The sequence below is a fragment of the Chelonoidis abingdonii genome, chromosome 20, assembly GCF_003597395.2.
Source record: "Chelonoidis abingdonii isolate Lonesome George chromosome 20, CheloAbing_2.0, whole genome shotgun sequence".
NCBI lineage: Eukaryota > Metazoa > Chordata > Testudines > Testudinidae > Chelonoidis > Chelonoidis abingdonii.
This window is the reverse complement of record NC_133788.1, coordinates 15,638,943-15,654,944: the sequence shown is the minus strand read 5'-3', so window position 1 is coordinate 15,654,944 and position 16,002 is coordinate 15,638,943. Positions and strand designations below refer to the sequence as shown.

General features: G+C 47.4%; 1 protein-coding gene across 1 annotated transcript in view; it reads right to left on the bottom strand.

The window, feature by feature from the left end:
- AKAP1 (A-kinase anchoring protein 1) overlaps window positions 1-4,912 on the bottom strand; it is a 41,057-nt gene extending 36,145 nt beyond the window's left edge. Inside the window, exon 1 of the mRNA XM_032779399.2 lies at window positions 4,735-4,912. The gene's annotated coding sequence lies outside the window, so the exon portion shown is untranslated. The remainder of the gene's footprint in view (window positions 1-4,734) is intronic.
- Between the last annotated feature and the right edge of the window lie 11,090 nt (window positions 4,913-16,002).

The following is a 16,002-nucleotide window of genomic DNA, read 5'->3' as shown; positions in this document are numbered from 1 at the left end:
AGTCTGAGATCTCCTTCAACTCGTAAAAGCCAAAGGAGAGGCATAGCATTGGCAATGGTGAATGGTCAGGAGGAAGCCAGTCCTGACGCTGCCTGTGCTGTGATTACAAGATTTCAGTCTCCAGGGCTGTCATCTTGATCCATTCACAAGCTTCAGAATCATGTGAGGATTTTTAAAAGCATGCTGAAGAAAAGCATCAACAGTGCTCAATAACACAACACAGGAAATGGAAACTGCTCTTTACCTAGCTAGAGAATGAGAGGGTTGGTGCCAGGATAGGAAGTGGTATCTTGAAATCTGTAGACTGGAGTAGAGGATAATAAGACAGATGCAGCAATTTCCTGCAATACCTTGCTGTAATACATTTAGGTATCACTGTGGGTCGGGGCCTGTATGGAATTTCCTGGAGGAGGGTGACCAGAGCCCTCCAGGAATTAAGAAAATTGGGGGTTGATTAGACAAATTCACTCAGGTTGTAACACCTCCAGAGAAGCACCACCCACTGGAAAGGCTCACATATACTAGGGTCCTCCAGAGACGGGACTTTTGGATAAACAGCCTAAATTTAATCTGCTTCAGGGCCACTCTTCTGATCCAGCCAACAAGCAGAACCTTCTGCAGAGTGCCCTCCCAATCCGTTGGGAAGGGCTGGAAGGACCAATGCCTGCTAGAGCCCAAGGTTGGAATGGGGGTGACAAGGATCATAGTAACCCAGTTACAGAGCCGTGAACAGAACTAAGGCCTGGTCTACACTTAAAAGTTATGTCAACACAGCTATGGTGCCCGGGTGTGTGAAAAATTCACCATCCTGAGTGCTGTAGCTAGGCCAACCCCATCCCAGATGATGTAGACCAATGGCTCTCAAACTGTGGGACCAATGGCTCTCAAACCCAAAATGGGTTGCAACCCCATATTAATGGGGTCACCAGGGCTGACAAATTGCTGGGGCCCAGAGCCAATGCCCGAGCCCCACCACCCTGGGTGGCAGGGCTTAGGTTACAGGCCCCTTGCCTGGGGCAGAAGCCCTTGGGCCCCACCAGGCTTTGGAATTCCCTCCCCCCCACCCCTGGGGGCAGTAGGACTTGGATGGACTCAGGCTTCAGTCCCTGTTCCTGGGATCGTGTAGTGATTTTTGTTATCAGAAGGGGATCGTGATGCAATGAAATCTGAGAACCCCTGAAGCAGATGCAGCTAGGTGGATGGAAGAATTCCACAGCCACTCAGAGAGGTGGATTACCTACAGTGATGGAAAAACCCTTTCCTTTGCAATAGGAAACACATACATTATGGGCGCTACAGAGACATAGTCGCAGCATCCATCGTGTACACATGTCCTTGGAATGCCCAGCTCTAAATCCCTTGCTCTAACTGCCAAGACCCATTCTCTACTGAGGAAAAGGCAGACTGTCCTCCTGGAGTAATCGTGCCATGCTCCTGCAGGTCATATGCTTTACTTCTCATTTCACTCTGCAGGCTTGCTTGGCTGTAACTCTGTAGATCATTCACAGACACAAAACAAACAGGAGAAATATGAAATTAGTTCTCTTGCTACCACCTTCCTCAGCAACAAGTCCTTTCCTTTCCCCTGAGACAAAGTTCACAGCATTCTGATAACACCTAGCAGGTGTTAGAGCAGCAGCATAAAGTCAGCCAACCCCTAGAAACATTGAAAGTCAAAGCATGTAAGTTACTTTAATTCTGCTGTCCTTGATTCTTCCTTAACAATACAGCCTATGGTACAGCACACCTAGGGTGACCAGATGTCCCATTTTTTATACGGACAGTCCCATTTTTTGGGACTTTTTCTGATATAGGCACCTATTACCCCCTGTTTTTTCACAGTTGCTATCTGGTCACCCTAAGCACACTTATTCTGTGTTATTTCATATTACTATGGATTGGTTGGTATGAAGCTTTCTTGTGGGGGGAAAGAGACTCCCCAATTACACATCGCTACAGATACTGTGTCTTCTCTACTGAGGAGGGCAGCTGCTTCCTACACTTTGCGAAACTGCCATGAATGTTTACCATTTCAGGCACAAATCTACTTGTTCAAAACTCATGACGACGCTAGAAAAAACTCAAGTTTATATTTTTACCTGTGAGTTGAAAGAAACATGGCAAGCAGGCTAATAAAATACCGCTGGATTGTGCTGCAATATAATTCCTCTCTTGCTCACTGCATCCTCTAGCTACATATTGGCCTTATAAGCAGGTAAAGGTCGTAGAAGTGTGAGAAGAGTCAGGTAATTATAGTTTCTGTTTACTCTCTGGTAGTGCCTAGAGGGCCCCATTATGCTGGGTGCTGTACAAACAAAAGAGACAGGACTAGTCTGCACTAGTAAACCCACACCTAACACATCTGTCAACCCTCACTTTTGTTTTTAAGTTGTTGCAACAGAGCTCCCAGCCGACATGAAATCACACCATGCACTGACTCTCACAGGACTCTTGGTCTGTATAATGCGTTTCTGAGAGTCTACAGCTAGTATTTCCTCAACAAAACATGGAGAGCTAGGACTTCATTGGCATTAACTACTGTCTTTAACTGGCTTAACGCACACAGATACTGAAAAATGAAAGATTCCCTCTGGATATTACAGAAACAGATCTACATATTGGCAGGAAACTCTGAATCCAGCACCTAAGACAGCTATGGCATGTTGCACTTCATCTGAGTCTCATCTACCTACTCACCAATTTTACAGATCAGAGACTCATGTAGTTCACATCACAGCATTCCAGCTGCCTTTTAACAAATTGTAGTAGCTCTGCAATGATTTAAAACAAAAACCCAAACTATAATTTACTCAGATATGAATCAGTTCTCAAGCAGACCAGCGGGTAAATCCTGACTAATGAATCCAATGGAAATTTCACCATGGACTTCAATGGGATCAGGATTTCACCCCCTATTTCTTTTGGCCATGCAGTTTAAAGGTGCTTGCTTTTTGGCTTTAAGTGGGAAGTATCTCCATGTGCTCTGGGCTAGTGCACTTCTCATTTGATTTGTGCACACTGCAACTCTTACCAAGGAGCAAACCCAAAAGCCATTGGTCAATAGCCATGGATGAAGCCAAGCAAGACCTGACTGGGATTGCACACTGATTCGTTCGCTAATTTAAGCGCCATCAAGCCAGACGGCGTGGGTTAGAAAGCTGTGTCACATCTACAACAGCAGCAGGTACATGCCTGCCCAGTCCCTCATCTTCCCTCAGTAAGGCTGTGCCAGGAGACCCAGAAGCACTCTGTTTCAGGTTGAAACAAGTACAGGGAGCTGATCTGGGATCAAAGGAGCCCAAGCCAAGTGCACAGACTTGGCAACGAGAAGACGAGCGACATTCCTGAAGTTACCATTTAACACCAGCCCCTGCTCAGGAGCAGAAAGAGGTGACCTACACCAGTTGTTCAGAACAAGGGAACAAACTATTGTATTGAGCCCTCTGCTAGCTAGACCTGCTGTGGTGCTCAGGTTGCTTCCTGCAGCACACTACCTGTTCAGTCTGGGTATACACGACCTTTGAAACAGTAAACCTATACAAGGGAGAGTGACCTTGGGAAAAAGGAGTTCGAGCCATTTCTCTGCAAATCCCAACAGGCTAGGGGTCAAGAAAGTATCTTGACGCCCTCTAGCTCCCAGAGATAAAGGCACGGACTGTAAGGGGAGGCCCTCTCATCCTAACCTTTTAAATCAGCACTGCCAGCCCCTTTCACTGTTGCAGGTATGCAATCCCACAGAGACGGTGCATAAATAGCAAGGGTCAAGGGGTCACTATACACACAGCCTGTTATGGGGCCAGGGGGGTTTTTCAAACCTGACACCAACCTCACTCTCTTAGGGTGAAATAAAGACAGTTAATAAAACATCCTGGCTACAACAATGCCAGACTCACTGACAACACAGCTACCTGGGTGGGAAACTTACACCATGCAATTAACTCTCAGCACCCACACACCATGCAATCAGGCTACCTCCTGCCCCATTTACAGTGGTAAAGCCAAAACCTGCTACCAAGAGTCCAGAAAAGGGAAAGCCAAGCAGGCCACACCCAGACAGAGGGGAATAGGAACAACCATGCAACATCGATTTCCCCCCTTACAGTATATATGTGGGAGAGAGTTTAGGAACAGGGATACAACGGGGAAGAAGAGCCATTTAATGCCCCCTTATAAGCACCATGCTGGCCAGTAAGGGCTGACTGCACCCCAGTCAAGGAGCAGCTGGGGACAAATTCGCAACAAGCCAGGGAGCCTGGAGCTCCAGGGGGCTGCACTCCCAGAAGTGGGGAGATATAGCCAACAGAATCGGACAGTATATAAGGGAGAGGGGCCCCAAGTGGGCAACAGGGAAGGGATGACCCCAGGCAGGTGGGAGAGGAGGGGCTGGCAGCACACGTGGCAGTAGGGGAGACCCCAGGTGGGGCCTGTCTGGCAGCAGGGAAGGGGTGACCCAAGGGCTGGGGGGGCCTGTCTGGCATCACATGGGGCAGCAGGGAAGGGGAGACCCCGGGCGCGGTCTGGCAGCACACGGGGGGGAGGCTCCCTCTCGAGAGCTGACAGCTGCCTACCACGCCGGCGCCTGCCCGTCACCGCTCAGCGGGAAACCCAAACTACTCGGCGGCTCAGCCCCCGCAGCTCCCAGCCCGGCCCGCTGCTCTCACCGGGGCCGGGGAGCCCGGCCCGCCCTCACCCCCTCATCTCCCGGAGAACGCGGCCGCCCGGGCCGATACTCACGATCCGTCCGGTGCTCGCCGCCCCCGGTGCAGAGACCTAGTGCGCACCGTGCCCAGCCCACCCCCCGGCCGCTCCCCGCGAGCCGCGCTGTCCCCACGTGCTGCCCGACCGGGCCCTTCTCGAACACTGAGACATTCAACCGATACACTACGGCCCGCACGCCCCGCCCCCTGCGCGACACAGTCACATCTCGCGAGACCTGCCCGCCGGCGAGCTCCTCTCCTGCCCCGGCTCGGCGGCCAGGACAGGCAGCTGCGCAGGCGCCTTTCGAACCCACTTCCCTCCTCCACACAAGGGCACAGCAGAGAGAGGCGAGAGCACGTGGAGGAAGCCTAGGATATTGCCCCTCCCCCCATCCCCTGATCCTTGCCCCTGCCCCCTTACAGCCCCTGGCCTGCCCGTGCCCTCCCCTACAGCCCCTGATCCTGCCCCTCTGCCCCCTACAGCCCCTGATCTCCCCCTCTGCCTCGCCCCACAGCCCCTGATCCTGCCCCTCTGCCCCTCCCCCAGCCCCTGCCCCCTCCACCCGTTCCTACAGCCCCTGAGCCTGCCCTTCTGCATCCCCCAGCCTGGGACCCCGATCACCCCTTGCCCCCACCGGAGGGGTGATGGAATAATTTGTACAGTGCGGGTGCTGAGAGCCATTGGCCCAAACTGTAAACCCTGTATATGATGGAAACCAAGCCAGGGGTGCAAGAGCACCCTGAGTTCCAGCATCAATGCCTCACCCAGGGTACCTGATCCTGGCCCTGTGCACTGGCTGCACCTCCCCACCCTAAGGTCCTGATCCTAGCCCTGTGCACGCACACACGCACACACAGACACACACACACAAATCGCCCACCCCGAGCCGAGCTCCTGAACTTGCCTCGAATATGTGCCCATTGGAGACCCTAGACCAGGGGTTCTCAAACTAGGGGGGGACCCCTCAGTGGGTTGCAAGGTTATTACATGGGGGGGTTACGAGCTGTCAGCCTCCACCCCAAACACTGCTTTGCCTCCAGCATTTATAATGGTGTTAAATATATATTAAAAAAAATTTATAAGCCAAGGGGATCACATTGAGAGGCTTGCTGTGTGAAGGGGGTCACCTGTACAAAAATTTGAGAACCACTGCCCTAGACCATCCCACAGCTCATGCTGCCAAGGGCAAGGCTACCTTCTATTTTTAGTGCATTAGCTGGATGACAGCACCACTGTCTCTCCTTGAGCTGGGCATTACACCCCCAGCTTGAAGTCTAGCCACGCTCTGACACTGTGGAGTTGTAGAGGTTACCGTAATAACTCACTTCACCCTATTGCTTTTGACACCCTGGATAACAGGAATATTCAAGGGATATTAAAAGAAAGAAGCTCCCATCTCCTCTCCCTGGCTTGGGGGGAATGCTCCCCTTTATGTCCTCTTTTTGGGTGGTGCAAAGGTTGTTTTAATCTCCTTTTAACAACTGGGCATATGCTGCTGGTTTTAGATCTTTATGCCAGAGGCACCTCCTAATCGTAGCAATTTCTGTGCAACCCCCAATGCTGCCTTCTTTAGCAGCCACTGATATCTGAATCACTTCCTTGGAAGAGCTAAAAATGGCTCTGTCATTGTCTGCTTGTGTTTCCATTCATGTTAATTTATTTGTTTGTTTATCTGTAGTCTGTATTCTAACTAATACCATAATCTGCAGAGACTGCACAACTCAATCACCTAAAGAACTCAGACAATTACTGTGCTCTTCAAACAAGCAATCAGTGCCTGTTATACAAAGCTTTCAACAGGCACTGTAAAAGTAAAGAAACTTTAACGGACAAATATGTTAGCCAGCAACTACAGCCACTGAAGATGGCAGGCTATGGGAGAATCGGTATATGGATGGGAAACCTCAAAGGAAAATCCATTTTAAACAAAGTTATTATTTGGATGTCAAATTCCAGTTTGGTGTGTGGTTTCAATGGGATGTTATATACTTCATTTCCTTTCTTAAGTTGTTGGATAGTGTTATGATGCATTGTCAACCAGTTGCCCTGTTTCACCCCAGAGCTGGTTGCATTTGAATGTATAAGTATAAGGCAGTGTGGTCCAATGGCTGGGCCATGATTGGGACTCAGGAGAGATGGGGTCTTATCTTAGCTCTGCCACTAGCCTGCGCTGTGACCTTAGGCAAGTCACTTAACCTGTCTGTGCTTTAGTTTCCTTAATTGTAAAAGGAGAACATAGACCCCACTCTCAGATCTACAGCTGAGAAGTGCTACATACGAATTAAGTATTGTTAAGGTTGTCACATGCATTTATTTTGTAAATCTAAGGTATGTTTCCATTGGTTCATATCAGTAACAAGTGTAAAATACTGGCCTTTTACTCTCAGAGATTTTTTCATTGGAAAGAAAACAACCTTGGAGCTAGGAAGGCGGGAAGGCTAAACCATCCATAGGGCTGAAGCACACATGGAAAAAAATTAGTGGGTGCTTAGCACCCTCTGGCAGCCAGCCCCCACACCCTGTCCCCAGTGTCTCCCGCCAACCAGTAGCCCTTCCAATCAACTTCTCCCCCCTCCCCCAGCGCCTCCTGCACGCCCCTGAACAGCTGGGAGAGTAGAGGAGGAAAGGGGACAGGGTGTGATTGGGGAAGAGGTGGGGCAGGGGTCGGGGCTTGGAAGAAGGGGTGGAGTTGGGACGGGCCTAGGGAGGAGGAGAGGTCGAGCACCTCCCAGGTAGAGAAGAAGTCAACACCTATAGCACCATCAATAACTCCCCAAGGTGGTGGTGAATTCTTTAACACTTGAAGTCTTTTAGTCAAGACTGGATCTCTTTTTACAATGCAAGCTCTACTTCAAACAGAAGTTGTGGGCTTGATGCATCAATTCCTGGATGAGGTTCTTTGGCGTATGCTATACAAGAGGTCAGACTAGAATATCAGCATTTCTCAAATGCTGCCACCAGGGGCTTTTCATGAGGTCACAACCTCCTGGGTGGTGATGGGGTAGGGAGAGCAAAGCAATGGCTCTTCTCCCAGGGTTGCCAGCAGGGTTTGGGCCCTGTCCCCCTCTGGAGCCACAAACGCTGTAGGAGCAGGCAGATGGTGGGGCTTGGCCTTCAGACTGGGGTGGTGGGCGGCTCCATCCCCTGATCATAGGCTTTGGACCCTGACCCCGGCCCCAGGCTCAGATCCCACCCCCCACCTACTGCCTCCTCTGGGCCTGGGCTCCGTGGTGCAGCAGTGAGCTCTGACCCCTGGCCGCAGGGTTTCAGACTCTTGCTGTTGGGACACACGATCCAGCTCCCAGCTCCCAGCCATGCAGCAATGACTGCCAGCCCCAAGCTCACCTCCCCCACCACATCACCCCTGGTCCCCACTGCATCCTTTGGCCCCAGTTCCCAGCTGTGCAGCTGCAGGGTTCAGGTCCCCAGACTCACACACACCCATTACCCCTGGCCCCCAGCTGTCTCTCTACTCACTTCCCCATCCAGGGCTTAATTCATTCTCCAGCTTGCCAGGGCTGATTAAGTCTGTTGTGAAAAGTGATATTTGTATGTTCGTTAATACCACTTTTCACTGCCTCCCTGCTTGCTAGCAAGTCTGCTGCCGTGAAAAATATTAACAAAATACAAATATCACTTTTCACAGAAACAGACTTACGAGCTAGCAAGTCTTAAAGAAGTAAACAACCAAAAAAAAAGCAAAAGACACTACAACAAAAAGGAACTAGATAGAACATGCAAAACACATTATTTGTTTAGGTCCACTAAAGAACAGAGAAAACTGTACATCATTTTTATTATTGAGTCTGTGAAAAAAACCAAAATAAATAAATTACAACATGTGTATATTTCTTTGTTTTTCTTAAAGTTAATTAAGTATTTTAGGAAAAATTGTCAGAGCGGCCACCAGCAGAAGCTGGTGGCCACGCTCTGAGACCACCAAAAAATTTCTTGTGAGAACCCCTGGACTAGATGACCACAATGGACCTTTGTGGCCTTAGAATGAAGCTGTTAATCCCTCTGCAGCCTAAGGCACAGACTCCACATCTGGGTTCTCCTATCTATGAAATGGAAATAACAATACCAGCAATAATAATGATACCTTATGGGTTATTGAAGGGATTAATCAGCTACTTGTTAGCATCAGCACTGTCACAACGACACTAGTGCCGGATTAAATGTTGCTTGCAGCTATGCTCTTAGTTGTGTCATACTCATAAGGGCTATCAAGAAGTGCAGGAAAGCCAGAGCAATGTTTACATAGCAAAGCTGGCCCGAGGTTTAAATTGCCTTCATTTTAAAGGAGCATGTTGGATAAAGCCTTATAATACAGGAAGCATCCCCTCTGAGGCTCATATTTATACACAGACAAGTGCAAAGCCAGAAATGGCAGGAGCAGAGGAAAAAGATGTAAAGATCTAAGTAGTTCAGAAATTTGCACAGCATGCTGGTGCGATAGGGTAAGAGACAATAGGGTGTGAGCTAAGCAATCCTAGGAACAGCCATACATAGGGTTACCATATAGCAACTGAAAAAACGGGACGGGGTGGGGGGTAATAGGCGCCTATATAAGAAAAAGTCCCCAAAAACAGGACTGTCCCTTTAAAAACGGGACATGTGTTCACCCTAGCCATACATATTAACTGAATGTTGGACTGCTGTTCATTCCTCTATTAATAAAACTGTATAGCAGGCAGGGGACGAGTTTGGACTCAACCCAGTGTGTGGACTGCATTTGAGGAGCAGGTTGGGCATGGCCTGTGCTCATACATCTCTCCAAATAACATAAGAAGTGAGATGAGCCACATTAATGACAGTCACTCTTTCTGAGGCAATCTGTTTAAGGTGGAGCCTTGCAATCTAGTCTCCACTACTGCAGAAGAGCACAGGTCTGGGAGCCAGGAAGAACAGTAACGGGGAATTTGAGTTAATTGAGCGAGGGGAATGATGATAAGTTCAGGGAAATGGAGCAGCAGGCAATAAAGTAAAATATCTGCCTGTGAAGCAAGGGCCTCTTTTGAAATAGGAGCAGAAATGCAGTTGCAAACTGGTCAGCTGGAATCATTCTATGACACGGAAGGTCTCCAGCTGGGAATGGACAGCGCTGGGCTTGTCAACACAAGCATGTTCCCCTCACATTTCCCAGCATTGCACAAACACCAGTACAGCTTCACGGGGGCAGCAATTGTGGAAGAACTAATGTAAGGTGCCCACTTAGCAACCAGTGGCATTTTAACTATCATGTTGCCTCTCAACAGGCTGTGAACAGGGAGAGATGACATTGTAGCTACTGTGTCTGCAGTGAGACTTCCTTGCTTTGCTTTCTCCCTTTCAACATTTGCTGCTACATTGTGAGCAATGGACAGGGAAATACTTGTAGCCTGTCATTGGGCCGCTCTGCCGGATAAAAGAGATTGGCTGCGGACTTTCAAAGAAAGCTACTTAGACAACTCCTAGCTTGTTCTGATGCCCAGAGGGAGGAAAGAACTAGGAAGGGCAGGGGTGGAGCAATGTAGCAGTTGAAAGCAGAGTTTAATGGGGAAGAAAATGGGAGAGAGGGCAAGGATAGCACATGAGACTCAGCAGGACTGACTTGCCTAGAGAGAAATGAAACCTGAAACTTTCAGGGAGCTTTACAGCTAAAGTAGATGAGCAGTGTCAGTATCAGGTTTGACAGGCTTAGGTAGTCTGGGGCTACAGGTCTGAATCCCAGCATGGTTGTTTTATCCTGCCAAGGTAGATAAGCATCAGTTCAGTGCACTTTCCCTGTGTGGCTCTTTCAGCTGAGACCTGAACAACCTTGATCTTGTCTGCTGGATGTTACAGAGGCTGCAGTGCTTTTTAATAAGATTAGGGGCTTGCGGTGGTATCCTTGTCAAAATTTCCACTGCCCCTCACTTCTCATGCAACGTGTTGTGTCCCGATTACCACTCTCTGGGCAAGAGGTGGCTGAATTGCACAAAACAATTAAAGGAAAATACTTTAAGACAAAGAGTACCAGGGCCTAAGCACTCATGGGATACTAAACCAATTGCCAGATTATTTAGGCATCTAAACATGCAGATAGACAAGTAGTGGGATTAACAAAGTCCAGGCAGGTTAGACACCTGAGGGCTTGGCTACAATTGAGAGTTACAGCGCTGTAACTTACTCCCCATCCACACTGGCTACTGCACTGGCTGTACTCCACCTCGGCCTGGGGGATAACGACTATAGCGCTGCTCTTGCAGTGCTGAGGTGCCAGTGTAAACAGTGATTAATCTTACTACGCTGTAACTGACCTCTGGAACCTTCCCATAATGCTTTTTAAGTAAAGATAACACTCTTTGTTTTGTTGTGATGCTTCTCTTCGTTTTGTTGTGAACGTGGGGCTCCTGGAGCTGCTTATCTAAAAAACAAACACAGCTACTGGTTGCTATGAATGAGGCAGGCAGGGGGATGAATGTCCACAGCTAGTGTTTGCTTGAGGAGAAAAGCAGCCCGGAGGAGGTGGGGGGGTCCGTTTTGGAGCAGCTGCTTAGCTGGTCTGAAGGCTATTGCATTTAGTGAATGAGAGAGGGGTGGAGGAAAGGGTCAAAACTTTTAAAATGATTGAAGGTTGGTGCTGTGTATCTTCAAGTCCTTAGAACTTGCAAGGCAGGGAGCTGACAGTGTCAGCTCCAAAAATCCACTCTCTCTGTCTCCCCCACGGTCCCTGTCACACTCCACCCTCCTCTTTTGAAAAGCACGTTGCAGCCTCTTGAAAGCTGGGATAGCTGCCCATAATGCACCACTCCCAACACCGCAGCAAATACTGCAAATGTGGCCACACTGCAGCGCTTTCCCTACACAGCTGTACGAAGACAGCTTTAACTCCCAGCGCTGTACAGCTGCAAGTGTAGCCAAACCCTAACTCCCACTGAAATTCAATAGGAATTCAACATTCTGTAAATCATACAAGGCCCTTATGTGCATCTTTAGGCATCCAAGTACCTTTAAAAATCTGGCCCAAATTTCCATTAATTAGCAGCTAGGATCTCCAAACTGAGCTCCCTTACTATAGCACTAACAGGTCTTTCATTCACCACTACACTTCCTTCGGATTGGCAATTGTTCTTCTATACCTGCAGCAATTCTCAAATGCAGCCACTTTTCTTGTAGCCACAGCCTCCTGGGTGGTTATTGGTGTGGGGGATGGCAGAAGGGGAAAACAGTGCCCCCTTTCTGGAGTAACAAAAGGTGGAACAGGCAGCCAGTGAGTTCCCCACCTTCCCAAGGGGTGTAGGGTTGGGCATTAGCCCTGAGGTGGCAGGCTCCAGCCATGGGGCTTTGGGCTCCATTTCCTGAGCTCATCACCCCTCCTAACACCTCTGGCCCCTGCTGCCTCTGGCTCCCACTACCTCTGTACCCACCAACCCATCCAGAGCTCAATGGGTCCCAGGATTGCCAGGGCTGAGTGAGTGATATTTATGTGTTTGTTAGTGTACTTTTCACAGCAGACTGAGTAGCTAGCAAGTCTTAAAAAAAAAGGGGGGGGGGGCAAAAGAAAAAAAAGACAAGAATGGACAAAGCACCTTATCTGTGTTTCTGTTCTGTTTAGGTCCAGCAAAGAATAGACAACTGTACATTATTTTTATTATTGAGTCTGCAAAAAAAAATCCTACTTAAATCACTATGATTTGGACATGTATATGTGCATACTCCTTTGTTTCTCCTAAAGGTAATTAAGTATTTTAGGAAAAATTGTCAGAGCTGCTCGCTGCACTCCGAGGACACCAAAAATTTGTTGTGAGAACCCCTACTTTAAAGAGAATTCCTAGTCTTCCCAGCTCTTAAAGGCACAGTCCTATTCAAAAAGCATAAGAAATGTTTCATTGTAAAGTCAATACCATATGTTAGATCTAATTCAAGATTTGCTTATTGAGGCTTATAACTATGCACCTCTTTTTTAAGTAACACATTTGTATTGCTGTAACACAGGAAACACAAATCATGTTTGTCAGTGTAAATGAGTAGTATAGAAGATTCACAGTACAGTGTCTGAGTAGGATTGCTTGTCCTGATCACATACACATTGGGACACTGGAAGATTACACTCGTTAGGTCAGCCAGATAGGATTTATATTGCTCACTTGCTTAAGTATTTGTCTATTCTTTGTTAATGTAAGTAAAAAGGGGCAGGATTCAAAATGCACAGTTTTGTCTCAGTCCTGGTGTTTTGCCTACAGTACCCAGAGATGCATAGCGAGAATTCAGGCAACTGGATCACATTTCTTTAATATTTTAAGACTACAAAACACACTATACATTTACACTGCATGTACTGGGAAATACAACTATGCCAATACTTTCCCATTCCAGCATCTTTCATGTGAAGATCTCAGAGAGCTTTAAAAAGCATTAAGCAAACTCACCAATACTCCAGACACAACATCGCACGTTCTTTGAAACCTCCAGTGATGGGGATTCCACAACCTCCCTTGGATGTGTATTCTAGTACTTAACTATCCTTATAGTTAGAAAGTTCCTAATGTCTAACCTAAATCTCCCTTGCTGCAGATTAAGTCAATTACTTCCTGTCCCATCTTCAGTGGACATGGAAAACAATTGATCACTGTCCTCTTTACCACAGCCCTTGTCATATTTGAAAACTGTTGTCAGGTTTCCCCTCAGTCTTTTCTCAAGACTAAACATGCCCAGTTTTTTTAACCTTTCCTCACAGGCCAGGTTTTCTAAACCTTATATCATTTTTACTGCTCTCCTCAAATCAAATCAAATAATGCTAAAAGTGAATAACTGCATCCCTGACAAATTACATTTTTCTCACAGAACTAACGCATGTCTCTGAGATTATGTGTGAGTGAGAAAAAGGGCCTCTGATTGTTAGTTCAATTAGAGTAATGATTTAAAAAACAAGCCCAGGTTCCTGGGTAAAACAAGCCAGTATGGTACCAAAGAATGGGAAAATCGAAAACAAATAAAGTGATAGATGAACTCACGTCAGTACCCCTCAGACCAATTAATGATTTTTCATGAGCCTTTGTATAAAGCACAAATTGCTCTATTAACACCTTAAAAAAAAAAAGCATCATAGCAATTATTTCCTGAGTTGCCCTGTACAGCACGTGATTGCAACCTGGAGTTGACAGAGCAAGTTCCCTTGTTTCAGTGAGAGATTGGTTTCATTTGCCTGCACCTACCCCTCTCTGCTGCTTTTCAGATGGGTCTGGGCAGGTCATTACTCAGAATGCTGAACAATATCTTCTAACTTCAGCAAGGGCTCCTGTCTCAGAATACTTAATGGGACCTAGGGAATAGCCATGGCTGGAATGAGATCAGATGGGATGATTGTGTCACTTCGAATATCTGTATCTGCAGCTGGGAGGATTTTCCTTATAGCTGCACAGTTCTTTGTGTGCTGTGATTGCAGGAGAGCTGGCAGATCACATGGTGCTGGCGCTCCTTGTTTCAGGAAGCAAAGGAGACCATGTGGCAGAGAGGGGAAGGGAGAGCAAAGAGGTGCGAATGACTTTTCCAAAAGGACAAAGCCTCAGACTGTGGCCTCTTTACTCACATTCGTGAGCAGTTGCTCACAAGAGCAATCTAATCAACTTACTTGTATGAGAAACTGCTCAGTAGTGTGAATAAGGAGTCCACAATTTGGCCGAGACGTTAAATACACTTCACTGAAGCTGAGGTTGACCCAGGGATGTAAGTGACATCAAATGGCTGGGGAGATGACCCATGAGTGTCGTTGAGAGAGGCTCGCCCCAGCTGGGCCTCACCCTGCCTCGCCTCTTCTGCACCTGGCTGTTGTATTGATATGGGATTTTCAAAGCCCTGGCGGGGATGAGGATGCTCAATTCCCATTCATTTTAATCAGCCAGTTATAATGGGCATCCTCATTCCTTAGACAGACAACCCTCTGCAGACTGTAAAGCACTTGAACAAAGGGGGTGAAGTAGCACCCTTCCTCATTTTATAGATGAGGAAACGGAGGCCCAGCAAAGTTAAATGACTTGAGCTCATGCAGCGATCGATGGAACCACGGTCCCCAGGGAGCCAGCCTGGGGAGAACATTCAGAGGAGTTCGGTAGGGTGATAGCAGGAGGACAAGGGTGGACATTAATGAGAAGAACTAACACTAGAGCAGGGATAGGCAACCTTTCAGAAGCAGTGTGCCGAATCTTCATTTATTCACTTTGATTTAAGGTTTCGCATACCAGTAATACATTTTAACATTTTTAGAAGGTCTCTTTCTATAAGTCTATAATAACTAAACTATTGTTGTATGTAAAGTAAACAAGGCTTTTAAAATGTTTAAGAAGCTTCATTTAAAATTAAATTAAAATGCAGAGGCCCCTGGACCGGTGACCAGGACCCAGGCAGTGCGAGTGCCACTGAAAATCAGCTCGCGTGCCGCCTTCAGCACCCGTGCCATGGGTTGCCTACCCCTGTGCTAGAGCTCAGGAAAAGAACACGGTGCCAGTGAGCTCACTTACACCCAAAGCGCATGGCAAGGACAATTGCTTGCGACATTTAAAACCAGGCTGCACAAAGCCAGAAGGAACAGTAGGGCTAGATTTTCAGAAGCACTCAGTATTGGCCTAGCTGTGCTCCCACTGAAGTTGGTGGCAAAGTTAGACTAACATTGAGTGATTATGAAAACCTCACTCCTACTGTTATATGGAACCAATTTTCCTGTGGCTCTTCCCCTAACCCGACATGTATTTCTCACTCCTCTGAGGCTATTTAAAATACAATTTTATATTTCATATGAGATGCACCCACAGTCACTCTTGGCCATTTACAGGCCATACCATTTAAATATTTCTAAGGCTGCAGTCGTGAGACTTCTTTCTTCCTTACAGCTTTGAAGCAGAATCTTTACTTGTTCTAACAAGTCTCATAAAATTAAACATTGTTCTAAACTCTTCAAACCGCCCTTCTTTCCCTGGGCTTTATTTTCATTGGTGAGCCTCTTAAACATACTGACAGCCAGCTGAAGGAACAAATCTTGCAACACTTATGGGATGCACCACCTATAAATCAGGAACTTTACCTGGGGGAAAGGAACACAGTGGCTTTGAAATAGAGCTGTCACTACCACCCCCCCGTATCAGAGTACTGGTTGGCTGTAGCTTTTCTGAAAGCCTAATCATGAATAAAAACAAACACTATATTCCTATTTATGTACTTTATGGCTCTCATCACTGTAGCATCCGAGCAACTCAGAACCATTAATGGATTTATCCTCAGCACACCTGTGAGCTGGGGAAGTACAACCCCCACTTTACAGATGGGGACTATGATAGTGCAAATTAA